This window comes from Rhineura floridana, chromosome 3, assembly GCF_030035675.1.
Source record: "Rhineura floridana isolate rRhiFlo1 chromosome 3, rRhiFlo1.hap2, whole genome shotgun sequence".
NCBI lineage: Eukaryota > Metazoa > Chordata > Lepidosauria > Squamata > Rhineuridae > Rhineura > Rhineura floridana.
Window position 1 is genome coordinate 221,317,841 of NC_084482.1, and position 25,770 is coordinate 221,343,610.

At 45.4% G+C, this 25,770-nt stretch overlaps 1 pseudogene; it reads left to right on the forward strand.

Annotated features, from left to right (window-relative positions):
* The first annotated feature begins 203 nt into the window (after window positions 1-203).
* On the forward strand, window positions 204-24,060 carry LOC133381712 (zinc finger protein 208-like; annotated as a pseudogene).
* The last annotated feature ends 1,710 nt before the right edge of the window (window positions 24,061-25,770 follow it).

Consider the following 25,770-nt stretch of genomic DNA (forward strand, 5'->3'; position numbering starts at 1 on the left):
GAAAACTAAAACCTTGCATTTCGCATAGTTAATTCTCAAAAGTTCATCCACACAAAAGGAGGCAAGTTCTCTTAAGAGACGACGTAAGCCCACCTGCGTTTGGCATAACAGGGCAATGTCGTCGGCATATAGAAGACAGGTTAAGTGTCTCCTTGCCAAGACAGGAGGGTGAGAGTTTACTGCCGACAGGTGTTTTGTCAGCGAGTTTATATAGATATTGAATAGGGAGGGAGGGCCATGCAAAGATAAAAGGGGGAGAATAATGGAGATGTAAAAATAGAGAAGCAGATAATTGGGCTTCATCTGTGATGAAATGCTTTGTTTCTGCCTTGAAATTCCAATGTGTTTTTTTCAACCCTCTTCCCCCCCAGCAGGTGACCAGCAGAATGAGAATAATAGAAAACCACAGATGGTGCCACTGGTAATAGCCAAGACTGAGAGTCACACAGGGGAGAAACCATTTAAATGCATGGAGTGTGGAAAGAGCTTCAGTCAGAGCGGTCACCTTACTTTGCATCAAGGAACCCATACAGGGGAGAAGCCATTTAAATGCAGGGAGTGTGGAAAGAGCTTCAGTCAGAGCAATGAGCTTACTTCGCATCAAAGAACCCATACAGGGGAGAAACCATTTAAATGCAGTGAGTGCGGAAAGAGCTTCAGTGTAAGCAGTAGCCTGAAATTACATCACCAAACACACACAGGGGAGAAACCATTTAAATGCATGGAGTGTGGACAGGGCTTTAGTCAGAGAAGTAAGCTTACTTCACATCAAAGAACACACACAGGGGAGAAACCATTTAAATGCATGGAGTGTGGACAGGGGTTTAGTGAGAGAAGTAAGCTTACTTCACATCACCGAACACACACAGGGGAGAAACCATTTAAATGCAGAGAGTGTGGAAAGTGCTTCAATCAGAACGGTAGCCTTACTTCGCATCAAAGAACCCACACAGGCGAGAAACCATTTAAATGCAGGGAATGTGGAAAGAGCTTCAGTCAGAGCAATAACCTTACTTTGCATCACAGAACACACACAGGGGAGAAACCATTTAAATGCAGAGAGTGTGGAATGAGCTTCAGTCAGAGCAGTGACCTTACTTCGCATCAAAGAACTCACACAGGGGAGAAGCCATTTAAATGCAAGCAGTGTGGAAAGTGCTTCAGTCAGAACAGTAGCCTTACTTTACATGAAAGAACCCACACAGGCGAGAAACCATTTAAATGCAGGGAATGTGGAAAGAGCTTCAGTCAGAGCAGTAAACTTACTTTACATCAAAGAACCCACACAGGTGAGAAGCCATTTAAATGCATGGAGTGTGGAAAGAGCTTCAGTCGAAGCAGTGACCTTACTTCGCATCAAAGAACCCACACAGGGGAGAAGCCATTTAAATGCAAAGAGTGTGGAAAGAGCTTCAGTCAGAGTAGTAGCCTTACTTCACATCAAAGAACCCACACAGCGGAGAAGCCATTTAAATGCAGTGAGTGCGGAAAGAGCTTCAGTGTAAGCAGTAGCCTGAAATTACATCACCATACACACACAGGGGAGAAACCATTTAAATGCATGGAGTGTGGACAGGGCTTTAGTCAGAGAAGTAAGCTTACTTCACATCAAAGAACCCACACAGGGGAGAAGCCATTTAAATGCAGTGAGTGCGGAAAGAGCTTCAGTGTAAGCAGTAGCCTGAAATTACATCACCAAACACACACAGGGGAGAAACCATTTAAATGCATGGAGTGTGGACAGGGCTTTAGTCAGAGAAGTAAGCTTACTTCACATCAAAGAACACATACAGGGGAGAAACCATTTAAATGCATGGAGTGTGGACAGGGGTTTAGTGAGAGAAGTCAGCTGACTTCACATCAAAGAACCCACACGGGGGAGAAGCCATTTAAATGTAAGGAGTGTGGAAAGAGCTTCAGTCAGAGTGGTAACCTCAGGTTACATGAAAGAACACACACAGGGGAGAAACCATTTAAATGCAGTGAGTGCGGAAAGAGCTTCAGTCAGAGAAGTAAGCTTACTTTGCATCAAAGAACCCATACAGGGGAGAAACAATTTAAATGCAGTGAGTGTGGAAAGAGCTTCAGTCAGAGCAGTGACCTTATTTTGCATCAAAGAACCCACACAGGGGAGAAGCCATTTAAATGCAAAGCGTGTGGAAAGAGCTTCAGTCGGAGTGGTAACCTCAGATTACATGAAAGAACACACACAGGGGAGAAACCATTTAAATGCAGTGAGTGCGGAAAGAGCTTCAGTGTAAGCATTAGCCTGAAATTACATCACCAAACACACACAGGGGAGAAACCATTTAAATGCAAGGAGTGTGGACAGGGCTTTAATAAGAGCAGTCACCTTACTTCACATCAAAGAACCCACACAGGGGAGAAGCCATTTAAATGTAACGAGTGTGGGAAGAGCTTCAGTCAAAGCGGTCCCCTTACTTCACATCAAAGAACCCACACAGGGGAGAAACCATTTAAATGCAGGGAGTGTGGAAAGAGCTTCCGTCGGAATGATCACCTTACATTACATGAAAGAACCCACACAGGGGAGAAACCGTTTAAATGCAGGGAGTGTGGAAAAAGCTTCAGTGTAAGCAGTAACCTTGTTTTACATCACAGAACCCACACGGGAGAAACCATTTAAATGTAGTGAGTGGAAAGAGGTTCAGTCAGAGCACACTTACTTCACATGAAAAAATACTGTGGAGTAACTTTTTTAATGCACGGAGTATGGAAAGAGATTCAATGAAAGCAGTAGGCTTACATCACAGGGGATACACAGGAGAAACAATTGAAATGTAGGGAGTATGGAAAGAACTTCAATGGGAGCTTTATTCTTCATCTTGCAGGCTACATAGATTAAAGCCCTATACAGGTTGGGGCCAGGATGCTTAAAAAATTATCTCACCTGTTATATATGCAGCCCATCACTGAAATCTGCATAGGATGGCTTGAAAGCACATAACAACAACAACAAAGTCCTGCCCTCAGTGAACAGAACAAAGTTATGTGGACGAAGCAGGCTCAGTCTGACACTTGTGAACATGCATCCACTGGGCATGAAGCTCATCTTGAAATGCCTGTTGGGGGTGGCACTGGAGAACCTAGTAAAGTTAGGAACAGCGGATGCAATTCACTGTGTCACAGGCCACCTGTATTTACAGAAATTGGCCATCTCAAATTCTTTATAATTGATTTATATAAAATTATGTGGGGAAAAGTGGTGCAAACAATACAAGCCAAAATGAGAGTAAAAAGACAAGCTGCCACTTAAAGAATCTTTTTTCCTTTGAGTTTTGTTTACAGTAGTTCCAAAATAAAATGTTTCTCATAGTCTGAACATTTTATAAGGAGTCTGAGCGTTCAGCCAATGATCATGTCTATATATGGCTGAAGCTGTAAAGGGGTGAGTCAGGAGAATTTATTAGAATACAACATCAGCATCAAGATGTAGGGTTAGGATGAGAGTTCAAATGATGGAGTATAGTTGTAATATGAACATGAACTGACAAAGTCTAGATAGATACAAACTAGAGCTATAAAAGTCAGACAGCCTTAGGGATTTTTACCAGTTGTTCGTGACACTGGTCGAAGAAAGAACCACCTGCTCTGAGTGTTAAGGTCCACACGCAGCAAAGGTGAGATCACTCCTTTTCAGATGGAAATGCAATGTGACCTATGCTGTCCTTTGAAATGTAACACATTAGTGTACACTCCCTTTGTATGCGCTGTGTAAGATCTATGTTCTGATATGTGGCTATGTCCACAATGTATAGTAAATTAGATGTGTTAATAATAAATAGACACTGATAAACATTTCCTTTGTACCTATGGAATATTCTTCCTGATGAGATACGCCTGGCGCCAACATTATTATCCTTTCGGCGTCAGATAAAAATCTTCCTCTTCTCCCAGGCATTTTCAGCATTTTAGTAGTATTTAATATGCATTTTAGTGTGTGTTTAATTATGTTTTAATTCTTGATATTTTTAACTTATTTTTAAACTGCTTAATATGAGGTTTTAATTGTATGTCAGATGTTTTTTACCTGTTGTAAACCGCCCAGACAGCTTTGGCTATGGGGCGGTGTATAAATTGAATTAATAAATAAATAATTATTTATTTATTTATTTATTATTTATTTTATTACATTTTTAGACCGCCCTATAGCAATAAGCTCCCAAATAATAAATTTGTTGATTGTCCATTAATTACCTGAGATATTCCTATACCTGAAAAGATTCTTGGCTGGGATCTCCGGCCACTTGGTTCACCTGGTCAGACCTAACTGCTGGCAAAAACTGTTGGAAGCTCAAGTGACCGCAAAGTTTGTCATATGGTAGCTGGCAGAGAGCGGACCAAGGGGAGAGACGCCAGAATTCTCAATCCCCTGCATTCAGATTGAGATGATTTGAGGCCATTGCAACAGTAATGTGAACAGTGACTGCTGCGAGGTGGAACCATGCCACACGGGGAGGAATAAGGATGCGGCAACCCTCTGAGATTGGTTGAAGTTGGACATTTCCCTGCATCGGAGACAAGGGCAGAAAGTGCCGCAGGGTGGGAGATGCAGGAGGAGAAGGTGCCCAGGCAGGAGATGAGAAAGTCAGCATTGGGAAGAGGGAGTGTACTAGTGGGGAAGACACCAGCACTGGAAGCAACTGTGGGAATGGGGGCACTTTAGCTCTGTTATCTTGAACACATTACCTTTTACACACAAATGCGTATATGATATATATCACACAGCACACACACACACACACACACCTATCTTGCTGCTGCTACTGCAGGAGGCAAGAGAGGAAGAAGAGGTGCAATATTGGGACAGAAGGGAGGGAGGAAAATGTTGGCAGTTGGGGGGGGCAGAAGCAGCTCTTGCCACTCAGTCCTCCGATGGGTAAAGGAAAGGAGTTCTGGTTCCTAGAGAGGCAGGAAGTCTTAATCACATGGAGGGGGGGAGGGAATATTGAAGGGGAAGTGGGGGGGCTGTCTTAATTCGTATTCCGGGTAAAGAAAGAATTCGTGCAGAGGAGAAAGAGGTGCAAAGGGGGGGGAGGATTTGGTATTTTTGTTGGGGGGTGAGGGAAGGGGGGGCACTCCCTCCTTTTCCTCTGGCGGTCCCTGGTGCATGCAATCCATTTGCAAAGTGCCGCGGGGTTGGCTTTGCAAGGCCGTCTTGGAAGCCAGAGCCCGGGCAAGGGGATGCAGCTTTGCAGAGGGGCACTTGGGGGGCGGCTGTATGTTGGGGGTTGATGTCCTGTGTTGGTTTTGAGAGCCACAGCTGGGGGAGGGGAGCTGCCTTTGCAATTCCTGGACCTGACGGGAGACTGATGAGGGAAGGAAGATTTGTTTTTTGGGAGGGGGAGGGGGTGATGGAAGAGCCCCCCCTTCCCTCTGGGAACCCATAGAAAGTGTGTGGAGGGGGCCTGATCCACGCAGTCCAGAGGCAAAGTGTGGCCAAAACTGTTTCCACTGAAGCTGCCCCCCAACCCTTTTGCAGGTCAGCCCATTCCCCCCAAGGATGGAACGCAGCTCAGGCAGGGGGGAAAGGGGGACCTCTTGATGCAGCCTTGTTGGGGGCACATTGGAGGGGAGGGGAGAATGCTGTGCTGCTTTTCTGCCCCACAGCTGGAGGGAGAGCCCCTTTTGGATTTCCTCCACTGGAAGAGGGGCTGGTCAGTTTCCCTCCTGTCAGGCAAGGAAGATGGAGGGATGGAGAGAGGAATCTGAAACTGACCAGGCTCTGAATGGGCTTCTAGAAGCTTTCAAGGCAGAGGATGGAGGAAATGGATGAATAAATGTCCCCTCCTCAGCTGGGCTCCAGAGGAAGAGGCTTCTCCAGACATCCCCTTGGGAGTGTGTTGGAGGGGAACATCGAAGCCCCCTTGGGGTGGATCTCAGCTTCTCTTGCAGGATTGGCCCATCTGTGGGGGTGCTGGCAGCCAGCGTCCCCCCTGTCCAAAGCACAATAGCTGGGCAGTGGTCGCAAGAGCCCTGTAAGGTGGTCTCGGATGAGAGCCTGTGGCTAATGTAGTGGTTAGGGAATATTTTTCAACCCGAGGGCCACATTTACGCACAAGCAGCAGTCCAAGGGCCAATTTACTGTCAAATGCCAGAGTGGGTAGAGCTATGGATGTGTCACTGACATTTGTATAGTAGAGTCTCTTGTAGCCAGGAACAAGTCAGACATTTCTTCAGCGCAATTAATTAATTATTAGATTTATATCCTGCCCTTTCTCCCAGTAGGAGCCCAGGACAGCAATACAGAGCTCTCTAAGGAGCGGGGTCAGAGCATGGGGGGGGGGAGAGAAAAAAACTGCTTTCCCTCCCAAATTTTCCACTTTTGTTATGGGCCTTCACATCTCTACAGTAGTGTAGTGGCAAATTCAGAAGTGCAGGGTCCATTCATGATAGCGATGCCCCCTCCCATCCTGTTCCTGCTGGGTTGAGAATGAGATGCATGTTAATGCCTTCTCCCACAGCCAGTAAAAGTGATTAGACTGGTGAGCTGGTGTTATTGTTGTTGTTGTTCCCAATGTAAATAACAGGTGCACGTCAGGACCCCACTAGGGATCAGCTGCCCTGCACCTTCAATTTAGTGTTGCAAAGCTCATCGTGCAATTGTTTGTTGCATGATTGGTATCTCCTCTAGTTTGGCCCTCAGACTGGCAGTGGCTGTCCAAGGTCCTGTCCTCCAGCCTTCTTGCCTGAGAGCCTTTTGACTGAAAAGTTCTTCTGCCTCCACCTCGTGCGCTCTGCCCAATGAGTAGGAGTCCCTCCCACAGGTTCCAGACTTTAATAACCTTGATTTCTAAAGTAGTTGTGTCAGAAACTCATTTCACAGAAAGCAAACTGGTGAGGTTTGGCCCAGAACTTGAATACAAGGCAGAGGTGGAGTCTGAGCCCAAGCACACAAGAGCACTTCTTTGAACCCAGTTTTTTTCCTGTGATAGCACGTCTATTTCACAGAAGGCAAACTCTATTTCTCTCCCCCTTCTGGCAGCCGACTTGCCCCTCCAATCTCTCTTTCTCTCTCCCTCCCCAATTCACCAGCCATTCGCAACCTGATAGCAGCACCAATAGTGCTGCTTAGTGGACCTACAAACAGCAAGAAAGGGTATTGCTGATCACCCCAGAGGTTCCTGGGTCATCCTGTGCTATCTCCCATTTCCCAACAAAAGGAGAGGCAGCAACATGTGTGGTTGGTGAATTTTGGTAGGTCTGGCTGATTGGGAAGTCGCCGTTTCGGGCTTTTTTACGTAAAAATGTATTATAGCCCGGAACGGGTATCGGAACGTGGTTTGCGTGGACGTTTTGTGTCTTACTGCATGCATCCCATGTAGTCATGTGGGACTGGTGAATTTCAGAGGTCTGGTTCGCTGGGAAGTCGCCGTTTGGGGCTGTTCATTCCATTCCGGAGGGCATTTTGGTTGTTAAAGGGTTGATAAAAATGCTATCGGAATGGTTTTTGTTCCTAAATGTTGTTCTCATGTGTCTCTAACACATCCTAGTGTTTTTGGCATCAATTTCTTTTCTAAAGAGCCCATTCCAGCATGTTCTGTTCCAGCTTTTACACCGTCCCTCCTGAACACTTTACTTTTTACACACAAACGTGTATATTCTATATATCACACAGCAAACACGCACACACCTATCTTGCCACTGCTTCTGCTGGAGGCAAGAGAGGAAGAAGAGGTGCAATATTGGGACAGAAGGGAGGGAGGAAACTGTTGGCAGTGGGGGGGCAGAAGCAGCTTTTGCCACTTAGTCCTCCGATCGGTTAAGGAAAGGAGTTCTGGTTCCTAGAGAGGCAGGAAGTCTTAATCACATGGAGGGGGGGAGAGCATATTGAAGGGGAAGTAGGAGGGCTGTCTTCATTGGTATTCCGGGTAAAGAAAGTATTAGGCCCAGAGAGGAGGAAGCGGGAGCGTGCAGAGGGCAAAGAGGTGCAAGGGGGGGGATTTGGTATTTTTGTTGGGGGGTGAGGGAAAAGGAGGGAAGAGCCCCACTCCCCCCTTTTCCTCAGGGGGACCCCTGCTGCATGCAATCCATCTGCAGAGGGGGGTCCGAAGTGCCGCGGGGTTGGCCTTTCGAGGCCCTCTTGGAAGCCATCGCCCAGGCAAAGGGATGCAGCTGTTGGGGGTTGATGTCCTGCGTTGGTTTTGAAAGCCACAGCTGGGGGAGGGGAGCTGCCTTTGCAATTCCTGGGCCTGACAGGGGACTGGTGGGGGGAGGGGAGAGAAGGAAGGTTTGCTTTTTGGGAGGGGGAGGGGATGATGGAAGAGCCCCCCCCTTCCCTCTGGGAACCCATAGAAAGTGTGTGGAGGGGGCCTGATCCATGCAGTCCAGAGGCAAAGTGTGGCCAAAACTGTTTCCACTGAAGCTGCCCCCCAACCCTTTTGCAGGTCAGCCCATTCCCCCCAAGGATGGAACGCAGCTCAGGCAGGGGGGGAAAGGGGGACCTCTTGATGCAGCCTTGTTGGGGGGCACATTGGAGGGGAGGGGAGAATGCTGTGCTGCTTTTCTGCCCCACAGCTGGAGGTAGAGCCCCTTTTGGATTTCCTCCACTGGAAGAGGGGCTGGTCAGTTTCCCTCCTGTCAGGCAAGGAAGATGGAGGGATGGAGAGAGGAATCTGAAACTGACCAGGCTCTGAATGGGCTTTTAGAAGCTTTCAAGGCAGAGGATGGAGGAAATGGGTGAATAAATGTCCCCTCCTCAGCTGGGCTCCAGAGGAAGAGGCTTCTCCAGACATCCCCTTGGGAGTGTGTTGGAGGGGAACATCGAAGCCCCCTTGGGGTGGATCTCAGCTTCTCTTGCAGGATTGGCCCATCTGTGGGGGTGCTGGCAGCCAGCGTCCCCCCTGTCCAAAGCACAATAGCTGGGCAGTGGTCGCAAGAGACCTGTAAGGTCTGTGGCTAATGTAGTGGTTAGGGAATATTTTTCAACCCGAGGGCCACATTTACACACAAGCAGCAGTCCAAGGGCCAATTTACTGTCAAATGCCAGAGTGGGTAGAGCTATGGATGTGTCACTGACATTTGTATAGTAGAGTCTCTTGTAGCCAGGAACAAGTCAGACATTTCTTCAGCACAATTAATTAATTATTAGATTTATATCCTGCCCTTCCTCCCAGTAGGAGCCCAGGACAGCAACACAGAGCTCTCTAAGGAGCGGGGTCAGAGCACGGGGGGGAACTGCTTTCCCTCCCTAATGTTCCACTTTTGTTATGGGCCTTCACATCTCTACAGTAGTGTAGTGGCAAATTCAGAAGTGCAGGGTCCATTCATGATAGGCATGCCCCCTCCCATCCTGTTCCTGCTGGGTTGAGAATGAGATGCATGGTAATGCCTTCTCCCACAGCTAGGAGCCAAAAAACATGGAAGGGCAAAGTGTTGCCTCCTGAGAAGAGTCTCAGTGGCTGACTTCACCTCCTTTCACTCTGATTCACTCTAATTATCAGGAAAGAACAAGGAAGCATGTTAGAAGACTCTTCTCAGTGGCTAATACACTCTCCTTTCTTGCTGATTGGCTCATAGGTTGCTGGAGACATGGGGACTCTGCTGAGAGCCTGCTCCCAAAAAAGTAAGGGGTCTAAGACCTCTCCCCCCCCCCAGATCTATGCAGGTCTCTGGGTCTACTTTTTTTCAGCCCAGCCCACCTCACTGGATTGTTGTGAGGATAAACTTTTATGTGCCACTCTAGATTTCAGACATCCACTCTGTGTGGGGCCTTCCACATCTGTGGAAGTGTGTGTGTCTATTTATTGGAATCACAGTTTAATGCTGAACTATGTCCACAGAGACCCAGGTTCAAATCCCTGCTCAGGAGTGAAATTCAGGTGGTGTCCTGGTCCCAGTGACAGTGTTGTTGTGAAGACAAAAGGAGGGGCACAAATTATGTTTCCCACGGTGAGCTCATTAGAGGAAAGCCTGCACAGAAATATAAAAATATATTGAAATGTTTGGATAAACCTATAATAAGCAAATCAACTTATTACCCCAGTTGCTCAACCCTGTGTGGTGAGTTTGCTGTTAAGCTTTCCACCTTGTGCATCACCTCTCCAACTTGGAGTAGTGTTCTGTAACTTGGTGCCCTCCAGGTATGGTTGGACCAACTCCCATCAGCCCTGGACAACATGGCAAAACGCCAGGGATGATGGGAGTTGTAGTCCAGAAATGTCTAAAGGTTAACTCAGATTATACAAGTGGATGGTACCAAATAACGTGTCCTGCTGATCTTGAAATGGATGTATTGCAAGTAGTTCTTCATACTCTTTTCATTGCCCAGTGAGCTGAACCAGACTGAATGCATCTCATTTTTCCTCTCCCCATATTTCTGATGGAAAGACTGGAGGTGTTTTGCATCCCCAGGAAGCTCCAAGATGGAGTCATTTGACCAAATTCACCCCCAGTATTTCTTGACAATGTGTGCAAAACCTATTTTTTTGCCAACTGTCAGGGAGATGACATGGAATTAATATCTGTGCAGATTAAATTTTTAATTATATCCATGATGAAAAGGCCCAATAATAAAGCCTGAAATGGTTCACAATGTGACGAAGAAACTCTGTGGGGCTCAGGAATTAAAGACTTTACGGAAGCAGAAGCAGAGATGAGAGGTGAGGGGTCCGACAAGGGTGAAATTCCTGGGGGTAGCAAAGGACAGAAAAGGTGCCCAAGCATGGAGAAAAGTCTGGAAGAAACTGGAGAATGTTCTGAGAGAGATTTGGGGCCTTTAAGACCTTTTGCAGATCAAGCATTGTGGGGGAAAACAACAGAGGAAAGGGACGTGCCATTTATTTATTTGGATTGAGGCTGCTTATAACATTCAAACCTCTGGAACCCAAATTTGCATGAAGGATGAAATCCCTCCCATCCTCCGTCTCTCCCCTGCAGGCCTTTGAGAGCTGCTCCCTACGAAACGTGCATCATGGTGAAAGCTGTGGGAGTCCCAGAGCTGGCCTAGTTTACTCCTCCCTCTCAGGCAGCGCCATGGCCTCAGAGGCACCGTCCGGATTGTCTTTTCTCTGGGATGGAGTGGAAAGAGCAGCCGGGCAGCCCAATCAGGTAAGGGGAGGATCATTGGGGGAGAGACCGAGGGGACAGCTGGGGTGTGTCTCCATGAGCGTACTGGGGAGGGCTGTGGGAGAATACTACCTCTGAGGCTGCATAAGGAGAGCCTGCCGGATCAGGCCAATAGCCCGTCTGTTCCAGCAGCCGGTTCTTGCAGTGGCCGACCAGATGCCTGTGGGAAGCCTGCAAGCAGGACCTGAACACATGAGCACTCGCCCCACTTGTGATTCGGTGACACGTGTCTGGCAGAACTCTGGCAAAACTCCTAAAATACACTCTTGGAGAGGTGGGATCTTTTTCGAGAGTCAATCAAGCTCTGCCCTGCAATTGTGTCTGAGCAGTGTAAAATCCAGAAATACTCACCCCCACAAAAGCTAAATAAAAAGTAACTGTACTAAAGAAATGCAAAGAAAAAGAGAGTGGGACAGCTTCAAGAGAGTCACACGGCTTGGTACCAAAATACCTGATGGAACGCCTCTCCTGACACGAACCCACCCATACACTACGCTTAACATCTAAGGCCCTCTTCCGGGTGCCCACTCCGAGGGAAACTCGGAGTCTGGCAACAAGGGAGAGGGCCTTCTGAGTGGTGGCCCCCAAATTATGGAATGATTTCTGTGATGAGGTGAGCCTGGCGCCAACACTGTTATGTTTTCGGCGCCAGGTCAAGACTTTCCTCTTCTCCCAGGCATTTTAGCATGTGCTTTTAGATTGCTTTTTAAAATGTATTTTTAGATTTCTATATTGTTTTTGTGGTAAACCACCCAGAGAGCTTCGGCTATGGGGTTGTATATAAATGCAGTAAAATTAATAAATTAATTAATTAATCCCAGCGTGCCCCACTGGTCAGGCTATTAGTCCGATATGAACCAAAGTGTAGCTGCCAAGTGTCCTGCTCTGTTGCCATTCCCAGCATACTGCCTCTGGCAGCGGAGGGAATGCATTGCCATTGTGGCTCATAGCTACTGATGTCCTGATCCTCCATGGATTTGTCCAATCTTCTTTGAAAGCTATTCAAGTTTTTGGCTGAGCAAATGGTACATGTTGGAGAAACTGCCTCTTCTTTTTCCAGGATCTGTTGCCCTTCCAGGGTCTGGTGACCTTTGAGGAGGTGGCCGTGTATTTCACGGAGGAGGAATGGGCCCTGCTGGATCCTGGCCAAAGAGCTCTGCACAGGGAAGTCATGGAGGAGAATTATGAGACGGTGGCCTCTCTCGGTAAGGGCACTTTCCCCCCTTGACTGATGAATGTTGAAGGTATGGATTTAGCACCTGTGCTATTTAACCTTCCACTGCAGGGATGCTGTCTTCAAAATGGGTGCCTGGCCCTGGATATTTGGGGAGGGACTGCAGCTCAGGGGGAGAACACCTGCTTTGCATGTAGAAGGTCCGAGGTTTAGTCCCTGGCAGCTCCAAGAAGGGTGAAAGGATCCGGTAGGAGGTGCTGGGAAAGATCTTTCTCTGCGTGACATCCACAGCTAGTTGCTGTAAGCAGGCGGGACTAGATGGACCAATTCTCTGATCTGGTAGAATGCAGCTTCCTCTGTTCTTGGGGCTTTTTGATCATTCAGTGCGAAAAGTGCCCCTCCCTGCCACCTTCCGCTGCCCCATGATGAAAAATCTTACCTTGCAGCAGGAGGAGGAGAGGGCAGAAGCTCCCAAACTCCAGCAGAGCATCTTCTCCTGCATCCTCAACAGATGATTGACACTCTGTGCCTTGTAGTCTAACCTCCCAGTGGGAAGAGATGCTCCCGGGAGCACCTCCTCCCTCCTCCCTCTTCCTTCCTCTGCCCAAAGGTCAGCTTTTGTCTTTGAAGCAGGAAGAAGCGGCGGTTTGGAGAAGAGGAAGCGGAGGTGGAGGCTACAATTTGTAGGGAATGACCTCCAGAAGATAGGGCAGAGAGCAAGATTTAGCTTTGCCAGCCCTGGTGGGAAGTCTGGAAGCAGAACTGGAGCACAGAGACTCTTTGACTCAGGCAGAGACACAGCAAAGGCAGCAGGCAAGAAGGTCCCCGAGAAAGGCTCCTTGGCAGCTGGAACAAGGGCTGTTCCCTCAGCTAGCAGAGATCCCGGGAAAGCAGGAATTGCAGCAGCGCCCTTGAAAGGGGACGTTTGCTCCGGCAGGAAAGCGTCCAGAGAAGGCAGGAACCTGCGGTGGTGAATGAAAAGCTTAGATGTTAGATGTTGAGCGCAGTGTATGGGTAGGTTCATATTGGGAGAGGCGTTCCACCAGGTATTGCGGTCCCATGCCGTGTAGGGCTTTATAGGTCAAAACCAGCACTTTGAATTTAGCCCGGAAAAAAATAGGAAGCCAGTGCAGATGAGCCAGAAGAGGTGTTATATGAGCAGACCTTCTGGTCCACGTCAGTAATCTGGCCGCTGCATTCTGGACTAGCTGTGGTTTCCAAACTATCTTCAAGGGCAGCCCAACGTAGAGCGCATTGCAGTAGTCCACCCTAGATGTTACCAGAGTGTGAACAACTGAGGCGAGGTCGTCACTGTCCAGATAGGGACATAGCTGGGCGACCAGTCAAAGATGGTAGAAAGCATTCCGTGCCACCGAGGCCACCTGGGTCTTGAGAGACAAGGAAGGATCGAAAAGAACTCCCAAGCTACGAACCTGTTCCTTCAAGGGGAGTGTAACCCCATCAAGAACAGGATGAACATCCTCCATCTGGACAATGAAGGCACTCACCAACAGCGTCTCGGTCTTGTCAGGATTGAGCTTCAGTTTGTTAGCTCCCATCCAGTCCATTATCACGGCCAGGCAGCGGTTTAGCACGTTAACAGCCTCACCTGAAGAGGATGAAAAGGAGAAATAGAGTTGTGTGTCATCAGCATACTGATGACAACGCACCCCAAAACTCCTGTTGACCGCACCCAGCGGCTGCATATAGATGTTAAAAAGCATGGGGGACAGTACCGATCCCTGCGGGACTCCACAATGGAGAGTCCAGGGTGTCGAGCAATGTTCCCCAAGCACTACCCTCTGGTGACGACCCACCAAGTAGGAGCGGAGCCACTGCCAAGCAGTACCCCCAACTCCCAACTCCGTGAGTCTTCCCAGAAGGATACCATGGTCGATGGTATCAAAAGCAGCTGAGAGATCAAGGAGAATCAACAGAGTCACACTCCCCCTGTCCCTCTCCCGACAGAGGTCATCATATAGGGCGACCAAGGCTGTTTCAGTGCCATAACCTGGCCTAAAACCAGATTGAAACGGATCTAGATAATCAGTGTCATCCAAGAGTGTCTGGAGCTGGCCGGCAACCACCCGCTCCAGGATCTTGCCCTGGAATGGAACATTCGCCACAGGTCTATAGTTGTTCAAGTTATCTGGGTCCAAGGAGGATTTCTTCAGGAGCGGTCTCACCACCGCCTCTTTTAGGCAGTCAGGGACCACTCCCTCTCTTAAAGAGGCATTTATTACCTCCTTGGCCCAGCCGGCGGTTCCGGTCCTGCCAGCTTTCACCAGCCAAGAGGGGCAAGGATCCAGTACAGACGTGGTCACCCGCACCAGTCCAAGGATCCTGTCAACATCCTCAAGCTGCACAGACTGAAACTCATCCAATAAATGAGGACAAGACCGTGATCTGGATACATCATTAGGTCTTTTTTTTTTTTTTAATAATTTTTATTCAAATTTTTCCAAAAACAAACAAAACAAAGTCAAAAAGACATAACAATACATCAACAAAAAAATGAAAATAAAATAGTTGACTTCCGATTTGTCGCAGATCAGCTATAAGTATATAATATACATCAAACCTGTCCCTTAATGTATACATACAGAGTCCCTTTTCTCCATAGGCTGTCTTAATTAATCGTCAAATCCCAGTATCATCATTTTATTTTGATCTTTCAACAAAAAGTCTAAGAGAGGTTTCCATTCCTTAAGAAATGTATCTGTCGATTTTTCTCTAAGTAAACATGTCAATTTATCCATTTCTACTAAGTCCATTAATTTCAATAACCATTCTTCCATTGTTGGTGTTGATTCCATTTTCCACTTTTGTGCATATAATAATCTTGCTGCCGTAATCATATATAATATTATTCTTCCATATTTCTTTTCTATTTGTTTATCCATAAAACCCAATAAAAAAAATTCTGGTTTTGACCGAATATTTATCTTTAGAATTTTTTGCATCTTCCTACCTATCTGTGCCCAAAATAATTTCGCCTTTTTACATGACCACCACATATGATAAAAAGATCCTTCTTGTTGTTTACATTTCCAACAAACATTAGAGACATTACTATACATTTTTGACAGCTTTTCTGGAGTCATGTACCAACGGTACATCATTTTATAAAAATTTTCTTTAAGATTATAACATAATGTAAATTTCAAGCCTTTTTTCCACATATTTTCCCATTGATCCATTTGTATGTTATGACCAAAATTTTTTGCCCACTTTACCATGCACTCTTTTACTTGTTCTTCCTCCATATCCATTTTCAATAAAAGTTTATACATTTTTGCAATTATGTTTTCATCATTTGTACACAAACCTATTTCAAAATCAGATTTATTTATTTCAAACCCATACATTTTCTTGTCCATTTTATATCTTTCTAACAATTGTAAATAGGCAAACCAATGAAAACTATATCCTTCCTTTATCAATTGTTCTCTCTCTTTCATTATGTATTCTCCATGTACATTTTCTAATAGTTCTTGATAAGTTAACCATTTCTCTTTTCCAGACATTTCTCTTCTATAAAAAGCTTCTTGACTTGAGACACATAATGGTATTTTCGAATAAAACCTTGGTTTGTATCTATTCCATATTTTCAACAGAGGACGTCTTATAAAATGATTATTAAAGTCTACATTTACTTTTACTTTGTCATACCATAGATATCCATGCCATCCCCACTTCAGATTGTGGCCCTCCAAATCCAATAGTCTTTTATTACTCAATAAGATCCATTCCTTTATCCAGACTAAACAGCAGGCAGCAAAATAAAGTCTCAAATTTGGTAATCCCAGTCCTCCTCTTTCTTTAGCGTCTTGAAGTAATTTAAATTTAACTCTTGGTTTTTTTCCTTGCCATACAAATTTAGAAATATCTTTTTGCCATTGTTTAAAAGGTAAATCAGAGGATATTACAGGTATTGTTTGAAACAAAAACATCATTCTCGGTAATACATTCATTTTTATCACAGATATTCTACCCATTAATGACAGTTGTAGTTTATCCCATCTTAGCAAGTCTTTCTTAATCTCTGTCCATAATTTTTCAGGATACATCATTAGGTCTAACTGCTATAATATTGGAGTCTAAGTCCCAGCGAATGCATGCGATCTTATCTTGGAAGTGCTCGGCGAACTCATCACAGCGGGCTACAGATGAATCTATAATATCCCGAGGACCAGAATGTAAAAGCCCTCGCACAATTTTAAAGAGCTCCGCTGGGCGGGAGAGTGATGACTTAATAGTATCAGCAAAATATCTCTTTTTTGCTGCCCTCACCGCTACTATATACTGCTTAGAACAAGCACTTACCAAGGTGTAATTGCATTCATCGGGAGTTCGCCTCCATCTGCACTCAAGCCTCCTCCTCTCTTGCTTCATCGCTCTCAGCTCCAAGGTATACCATGGAGCTGTATGAGCTCTGCATAGGAGGGGGCGCATGGGAGCGATCGTGTCAACCGCCCGGGTCATTTCCGTATTCCACAGTTCAACCAGGGCTTCGACAGGAGCGCCAGTCTTCTCAGTCGGAAAAACCCCCAGAGCCCTTTGGAAACCCTCAGGATCCATTAGTCTCCGGGGGCGGACCAAATTAATAGGTCCCCTGCCCTTGCAGAGGGAAAGGGCTGCTGTGAGCCTAAACTTCAGCAAGCGGTGATCTGTCCATGACAAAGGAATAGATGATAAATCCCCAACCTCCAGATCACCATCTCCATGTCCAGTGACGAAGATCAAATCAAGGGTATGTCCCGACACATGCGTCGGGCCAGAAACAAATTGAGACAGCCCCATGGTTGTCATGGAAACCATGAAGTCCTGAGCCGCCCCAGATAAAGCAGATAGGCCTGTGGTCTGATTCCACAGGGCTGTTCTGAGGAAGAGCCGCTAGGCTGAAGTTCCTTTTCTACCTGCTGAGGAATCCCCCAAATTAAGATGGCTGGATTGGTTTCCACAGAGCCCCTGAGTGGAGATTTATGTACACCTCCAGGCAACTGGTCAGGAGGATAACTTGGGTCCCTGTACTAATCAGTTCCAGATCTAAAATCTTGGTTTGCTTTGGGGAGGAGAGGATAATTTGGGAATGTCAAAACTAGGCTTCACCTCTTGGCTGGAAGAGCATGATCCAGTTGTATGTGGCTCTGATGAAAGGGAGAGATCAGTAGGTATGGACTTGAAAGATGACTCAGGGAAGCTGTAGAAGGATTTCACAACACTGAATCTTGGTGGTCTCCAGGAACCCAGAGGGAGTACCCCAACACCTCAAATACCCCACGCTTCCCCCACATAGGTGTAGGGTTGGCAATAGCGTGTGCTATGTGCCTTTGAAGCACTCTCTATTTTCAGCAGTAATCAAAAGTGTGACATCAAATATAAATGCTTTCTTAAAAGAGGAAAGAGGAAAATTACAAGCATGCACATTCACTCTCAAATCAGCAAAGCTTCTCCAATGGCTCCTTAGCAGCAATGAAGTAGCTTGTAGGCATGAAAGATCTTCCTTACTCTGTGAGTTGAGGAACTCAACAAAGGGGCACCCCCATGCTCCAAAAGCAATGCCCAGGCTGCTGGGACTAAGTGGTAGCTCAGAGAACATAGGATCCGCCTCTGGATGGTCAGGGAGTGATGACGTGTTCTTTATATACCCTCACGGATGTTCCCCCCTCTTACTTAAAGATGTTTTAATGTCAAATCTCTGAAATTAGTTGGTCACTAGCCTTCCACATCTCCTTCTTTCCTGGAAAGTGTCTGCCCCTGACTACATAGGTTGTTTTCAAAGTGCACACTTGTTTGACTTTTTGAAATTAAACTTTGTGGTTTCTGTCTCCTTTTGGTTCTGCTATTTGTGAGCTTCGGGACTTTCTAAACCTCAAATATCAATCATTGGTGACCCAAAGTGACCTGCTCTTTTAAAGCTTTTCCCTAACAAATACTGATGCCATTTTATGATTAATTGAAACCTATAGAAACCCTAAAGTTATAATCTCTGTTTAATCAGTACCACTCTATTGGCATTATATTAGCATTTAAAGCATCTTCCTTTCTTGCACGTGCGTCCCAGGTTACCTTCCTCAGTTTATCCAGGATGTCTCCCTTTCATCTCTGAAATTAGTTGGTCACTAGCCTTCCACATCACCTTCTTTCCAGGTTACCTTCCTCAATTTAGCTTTCTTGGAGCAAACCAGGATGTCTCCCTTTGCATCCTCCAGCTTGCTACTGTGCTTTGCATAGAGACATTTAAAATTTCTTGTAACGAATTCACTCTTGCTTGCATTCATTTGTAAATTACTCCCTATCCATGATGAAGCTTCATCTCCTTTGAAACTAGATTTCATAGAGTTTAAATGATTTGAACATTGACATGAAATCGAGCCTTCAGTGTCATCGGCCCAGTTCTCTGGAAAGCTCTGCCAACAGAGGTTCAGCAGGCGTCTTCTGTTTTAACTTCGAAGCGCCTGCTGAAAACCTTTCTGTGCCACCAGGCAGGCAATTAAGAGCATGCTCTTTTCACAACACTTGACCTTTGTTTGTATTGTATATTTGATGTTTTTAATTTATGGTGGTTGCCTTTTCTTAACGTGTTGTAAACTGCTTTGACGTTTCTAATGAAATAGCGGTATACAAAGAGCCTATAAATGAATAAATAGATGTGATATCTCTGGAATCAGAACAACAGCTGGAGCTAAGTGATGCCTTCATGTGCTCCCTGTAGACTTCCCATCTGCATCCACTTTGGCACTGTGAGGATGCTGGAATAGATAGGCCTGTGGTCTGATCCAGCCAGGCTGTTCATATAAGGAGGGGGAATGGCATCCAGGTTGAAGTTTCCTTCCCATCTGCTGAGAAATCCCCCAAATTAAGATAGGTGGATTGGTTTCCACAGTGTCACTGAATTGAGGTTTTTGAACAGTTTCTTGTCCACAAGAGACATTTGGATCTACATGTCCCTGTGCTATTCATCTCCAGGAGATCTAAGATCGTTCTTTGTTATGGAGAGAGGAGAATAATTTCAGTTCAGAATTAACTAGCTTATCTGTAACTTTGAAAGAAATGTCAAACCTGGGCTTAGTCTCTTGGCTGGAAGAACAAGATCTAATTGTACAGGGCTTTGATGAAGGGGAGAGATCAGTCGGGCATTCCCCTTACGGTTCAGAGCACCATTGCAAACTCGTGTAGTGTTGGTCTTTGGCCATCCCTGTCTTAGCTCAGCTAAGTTTAATCCCTTGAATCTTCAGATGGAATTGGGAAGTGTATTTATCTGAAAACCTGCAGAGCAGCTGCCAGCCAGTATTGACAGTACTGAGCTCGAGGGACCAGGGTCTGATTCAGTATATCACAACTTCATTTGTTCCTATATTTCTGTCTGACCGGCTCTTTTGACTGCAGTCAAATTATTAAGAATCAAGGAGAAGTGAACTGTGCCCAGTTTGTCCTGTTCTGCAGACTTGCTGCCCTTCTCTTCCCCCGCACCCCACTTTTCATTGCATACTATTTTAGAAATATATATCACAGTTGTATGGCAGTAGGAGGAAACCCAGACAAATCTGGGCTTAGTGACATCAAGTGTTATATGGACCTGAAAGGAATTTATGTTGCTGTGTGAGACTGCAGGATATTCAGGTAACCTTGCTTTCATCTGGCCATGCAAAGATAACGTAAAATCTTTATTACGGTCCAAGACCAGCGGTATAATTACGGATCCTCTGAATATCAGAGTGGAGATAGAATAGAATACAGTATCAGTGCAGTGAGAAAGCTAAAAAGCTAAAACCGGGTCCACATAGTAATCTAGCTAAAACCTTGATCTAATAGACATCGCATTAGGTCCCTCCTGCGAGCCATAGCAGCTGTGCAGAACGAGGCGACCTCAGAGTGATCCGTGATTCTGAATCTGCTGTTAAATATTGTAAAATCATAGCTTCTGGGCTCAGAGGAAGATTAGATAAAAGTGGGGAGATGAACTTAAGGCGGAGATCTGAATAAGAAGGGCAGCAAAGTAGTACAAGGTTCACTGTCTCCACCGCATCTGCTCCACAGGGGCGTTCGATCATAATAATCGACTCCCTTGTATCTACCCTCCATTAGTGCCGAGGGCAGAACATTGAATCGTGCCGGGGTAAAAGCTCTCCTGAGTTTCGTGGTAGATAAACTTGAAATGTAAGTGGCCAAGATACAGGGATTTACATTAATACTGCATTGTGAATAAGTGGCAACTAGGCTCATGTTGTTCTGATACTCAGCATCTTTGAGGCGTTGGATGATTGTTGTTTTAGCAGTCGTATGGCCTAGGGCACCAATCGCTGGGAGCGAAAAACCGAGAGTTCCGAATCTGTGAATCATTACCCGTTGCCATTGAGATTGGAAGGAATCTTCCAAAGTTAATGGGGGCAATCCCGTGGGTAAAAATAGCAGCTTCATCCAGTAGTTAAATTTTAATATCCAAGCGTGGGTCTCAATCAGAAGGGCACCTAATTCCAAGCATAAGGTCACACTGGGGACACATCTCGGAGCGCCCAAAACGGACCTCATGAATTTAGATTGTACCCTCTCCAACCATGCATAATTGCCTCCACTACAAATTTGGGTCCCGTAAAGAAGTTGAGGAACCACCTTGGCGTTGAATACCTGGACTGCTGCCAGAATGTACTGACCGCCCTTTGTATAAAAGAAGGTCAGTAAAGCTCTGGCTGATTTCTGTGCGGTCGTAGCAGACTGGACAAAATGCGCATTCCAAGAACCTAAGGGATGGAATGCAATGCCAAGGTAACTGAAGGCGTTGACTTGGTCAATAATATGGTTGTCAATTTGCCAGCGGTGTTTATGTCTACTTTGGCGAAAACTAAAACCTTGCATTTCGCATAGTTAATTCTCAAAAGTTCATCCACACAAAAGGAGGCAAGTTCTCTTAAGAGATGACGTAAGCTCACCTGCGTTTGGGATAACAGGGCAATGTCGTCGGCATATAGAAGACAGGTTAAGTGTCTCCTTGCCAAGACAGGAGGGTGAGAGTTTACTGCCGACAGGCGTTTTGTCAGCAAGTTTTATAGATATTGAATAGGGAGGGAGGGCCATGCAAAGATAAAAGGGGGAGAATTATGGAGATGCAAAAATAGAGAAGCAGATAATTGGGCTTCATCTGTGATCAAATGCTTTGTTTTTGCCTTGAAATTCCAATGTGTTTTTTTCAACCCTCTTCCCCCTCAGCAGGTGACCGGCAGAATGTGAATTATAGAAAACCACAGATTGTGCCACTGGTAATAGCCAAGACTGAGAGTCAAAAAGAGATATTTGGAAATCACAGGGGACCAAAAATGTCTGAAAGAAAGCAGCCAAAGAATGGGAGCAAGAAATCCTCTACTTGTCATAGTTTTCATCAAAGAACACACACCGGAGAAAAACCATTTAAATGCATGGAATGTGGAAAGAGCTTCAGTGTAAAAAATAGCCTTACTTCACATCACAGAACCCACACAGGAGAGAAACCATTTAAATGCAAGGAGTGTGGAAAGAGCTTCAGTGAGAGCAGTAAACTTACTTTACATCACAGAACCCACACAGGGGAGAAACCATTTAAATGCAGGGAGTGTGGAATGTGCTTCAGTCAGAGCAGTCACCTTACTTTACATGAAAGAACCCATACAGGCGAGAAACCATTTAAATGCAGGGAGTGTGGAAAGTGCTTCAGTGTAAAATGTAACCTTACTTTACATGAAAGAACCCATACAGGGGAGAAACCATTTAAATGCAGGGAGTGTGGAAAGAGCTTCCGTCAGAGCAGTCACCTTACTTTACATCACAGAACCCACACAGGGGAGAAACCATTTAAATGCATGGAGTGTGGAAAGAGCTTCATTCAGAGCAGTGAGCTTACTTCGCATCAAAGAACCCACGCAGGGGAGAAACCGTTTAAATGCATGGTGTGTGGAAAGAGCTTCCCTCAGAATGGTCAACTTACATCACATGAAAGAACCCACACAGGGGAGAAACCATTTAAATGCAGGGAGTGTGGAAAGAGCTTCAGTGTAAACAGTAAACTTATTTTACATCACAGAACCCACACAGGGGAGAAGCCATTTAAATGCAGTGAGTGTGGAAAGAGCTTCAGTCAGAGCAGTGAAGTTACTTTGCATCAAAGAACCCACACAGGGGAGAAGCCATTTAAATGCAAAGAGTGTGGAAAGCGCTTCAGTCAGAGCGGTCACCTTACATTACATGAAAGAACCCACACAGGGGAGAAACCTTTTAAATGCAGTGAGTGTGGAAAGAGCTTCAGTCTAAGCAGTAGCCTGAAATTACATCACCGAACTCACACAGGGGAGAAACCATTTAAATGCATGGAGTGTGGAAAGAGCCTGAGTCAGAGAGGTCGCCTTACTTCACATCAAAGAACCCATACAGGGGAGAAACCGTTTAAATGCAGGGAGTGTGGAAAAAGCTTCAGTCGAAGCTGTAGCCTTAAATTACATCACAGAACCCACACAGGGGAGAAACCATTTAAATGCAAGGAGTGTGGAAAGAGCTTCAGTCAGAGCAGTAGCCTTACTGTACATGAAAGAACCCACACAGGGGACAAACCATTTAAATGCAGAGAGTGTGGAAAGAGCTTCAGTCAGAGCTATAGCCGTACTGTACATGAAAGAACCCATACAGGGGAGAAACCGTTTAAATGCAAGTAGTGTGGAAAAAGCTTCAGTGTAAGCAGTAGCGTTGTTTTAAATCACAGAACCGACACGGGAGAAACCATTTAAATGTAGTGAGTGGAAAGAGGTTCAGTCAGAGCACACTAACTTCGCATGAAAAAACACTGTGGAGTAACTTTTTTAATGCACGGAGTATGGAAAGAGATTCAATGAAAGCAGTAGGCTTACATCACAGGGGATACACAGGAGAAACAATTGAAATTTAGGGAGTATGGAAAGAACTTCAATGGGAGCTTTATTCTTCATCTTGCAGGCTACATAGATTAAAGCCCTATACAGGTTGGGGCCAGGATGCTTAAAAGATTATCTCACCTGTTATATATGCAGCCCATCACTGAAGTCTGCAGAAGATGGCCTCTTACGCATACCATCTCATTAGGAAGTCCACTCTGCATGATAGAGCAACCTGGCCTTTTGTGTGGTGGCATCTACTTTTTTGAACTTCCTCCTGTTACATATCAGACATATGTTTTTTTTGTGTGGTGCCTATAGAAGACCTTCCTTTTTCAACAAACCTTTTAAGGGCAGAGCTTTATTACTGTTTCTGTGGGATTTTAAAAGGTAAAGGTGTCCCCACACTTGTAGTGCGAGTCGTTTCCGACTCTTAGGGTGATGTCTTGCGACGTTTACTAGGCAGACCATATATATGAGGTGGGACTGCCAGTTCCTTCCCCGGTCTTTCTTTACCCCCCCCCCCAGCATATGCCGGGCACTCATTTTACTGACCACGGATAGATGGGAGGCTGAGTGGACCTCGACCCCTTTTACCGGAGATTCGACTTCCTCCTTCCATTGGAATCGAACTGCAGACGTGAGCAGAGCTTCGGCTGTGTTACTGCCGCTTACCACTCTGCGTCACGGAGGGTCTGTGTGGGATTTTAAAATGTTTTTAATTGGTTTGCATATGAAATGTTTTTTTTATTGTTGGTATTTTTGAGATACTTCCTGGGAAGTGATTTCTAAATGAAAATAAAATAATACTAGTCCTTGTTTCTAATGGTCTCCTTACTCAGTGTTTTCATATAGTTTAGTTTGGCATACCTTTAACTGTTGATTTTATTGATTTTTAGTGTTTTTTAAATGTTGATTTTTATTGACTATTTTAATGTACATTTTCTATTCTTTATAAATTTCTTCTGCAGTGTACACATTTTATTAATATAAATAACTAAAAAATGTATTTTTGTGTATAACATGGTTTTTATTTTGCTTAGATGTTTTTTGTATTGGCTATTCTAACATCTTTCATAAAGTGAAATGAATTCACTAGTTTTCTGCTGATGTATTTTAAATACATTTTCCAAACTGATTTCACTCCACAGTCTCATCTGGTCTCAATGCTATTTCCTAGCAGGCAAATGAAGGACCTCACTGTCATCTGGTGCGCATAGAGAAAAGGAGTGAGAATTGGGTTTTGTCAGCGGTCACATAGCCAAATGGCTTCTCCAGGCAATAGAAGGGCCTTTAGGAAAGGCAGCAAAGCTGCAGAAAATCTCTGCTTAAATTATTGGAGGCAGTTTGTTGGGATAGATAGTTCTGGGCCAGATATATGAATGGTCTGGTAACTTCAAACTAATCCATGTTGTGTAACTAATCCATGTTATGCAATTGTTAATGATGCTTCCCTGTAGTTTCTCTCTGGGAAGCAGTATGCCTCTGAATGCCATTTTCTGGGAATCAGAAGTGTGAAGATTACTGACTGGGAGGTCAGTTGCACAACTGCTGATCTTGGGGACTAGGTTGCTTGAAGCACTTCCTGTTCCTGTCCCTTCCTGCCTCTTCCTTGGGATCTAGCCAGTAAAAGTGATTAGACTGGTGAGCTGGTGGTGTTGTTGTTGTTCCCAATGTAAATAACAGGTGCATGTCAGGACCCCACTAGGGATCAACTGCCCTGCACCTTCAATTTAGTGTTGCAAAGCTCATCGTGCAATTGTTTGTTGCATGATTGGTATCTCCTCTAGTTTGGCCCTCAGACTGGCAGTGGCTGTCCAAGGTCCTGTTCTCCAGCCTTCTTGCCTGAGAGCCTTTTGACTTGAAAGTTCTTCTGCCTCCACCTCATGCACTCTGCCCAATGAGTAGGAGTCCCTCCCACAGGTTCCAGACTTTAATAACCTTGATTTTGAAAGTAGTTGTGTCAGAAACTCATTTCACAGAAAGCAAACTGGTGAGGTTTGGCCCAGAACTTGAATACAAGGCAGAGGTGGAGTCTGAGCCCAAGCACACAAGAGCACTTCTTTGAACCCAGTTTTTTTCCTGTGATAGCACATCTATTTCACTGAAGGCAAACTCTATTTCTCTCCCCCTTCTGCCAGCCGACTTGCCCCTCCAATCTCTCTTTCTCCCTCCCCAATTCACCAGCCATTCGCAACCTGGTAGCAGCACCAATAGTGCTGCTTAGTGGACCTACAAACAGCAAGAAAGGGTATTGCTGATCACCCCAGAGGTTCCTGGGTCATCCTGTGCTATCTCCCATTTCCCAACACAAGGAGAGGCAGCAACATGTGTGGTTGGTGAATTTTGGTAGGTCTGGCTGATTGGGAAGTTTCTGTTCTGGGCTGGATTACGTAAAAATGTATTATAGCCCGGAATGGGTATCGGAACGTGGTTTGCATGGACGTTTTGTGTCTTATTGCATGCATCCCATGTAGTCATGTGGGACTGGTGAATTTGGTGGGTCTGGCTTGCTGGGAAGGCCCCATTCGGGGCTGTTCATTCCGTTCCGGAGGGCATTTTGGTTGTTAAAGGGTTAATAAAAATGCTATCGGAATGGTTTTTGTTCCTAAATGTTGTTCTCATGTGTCT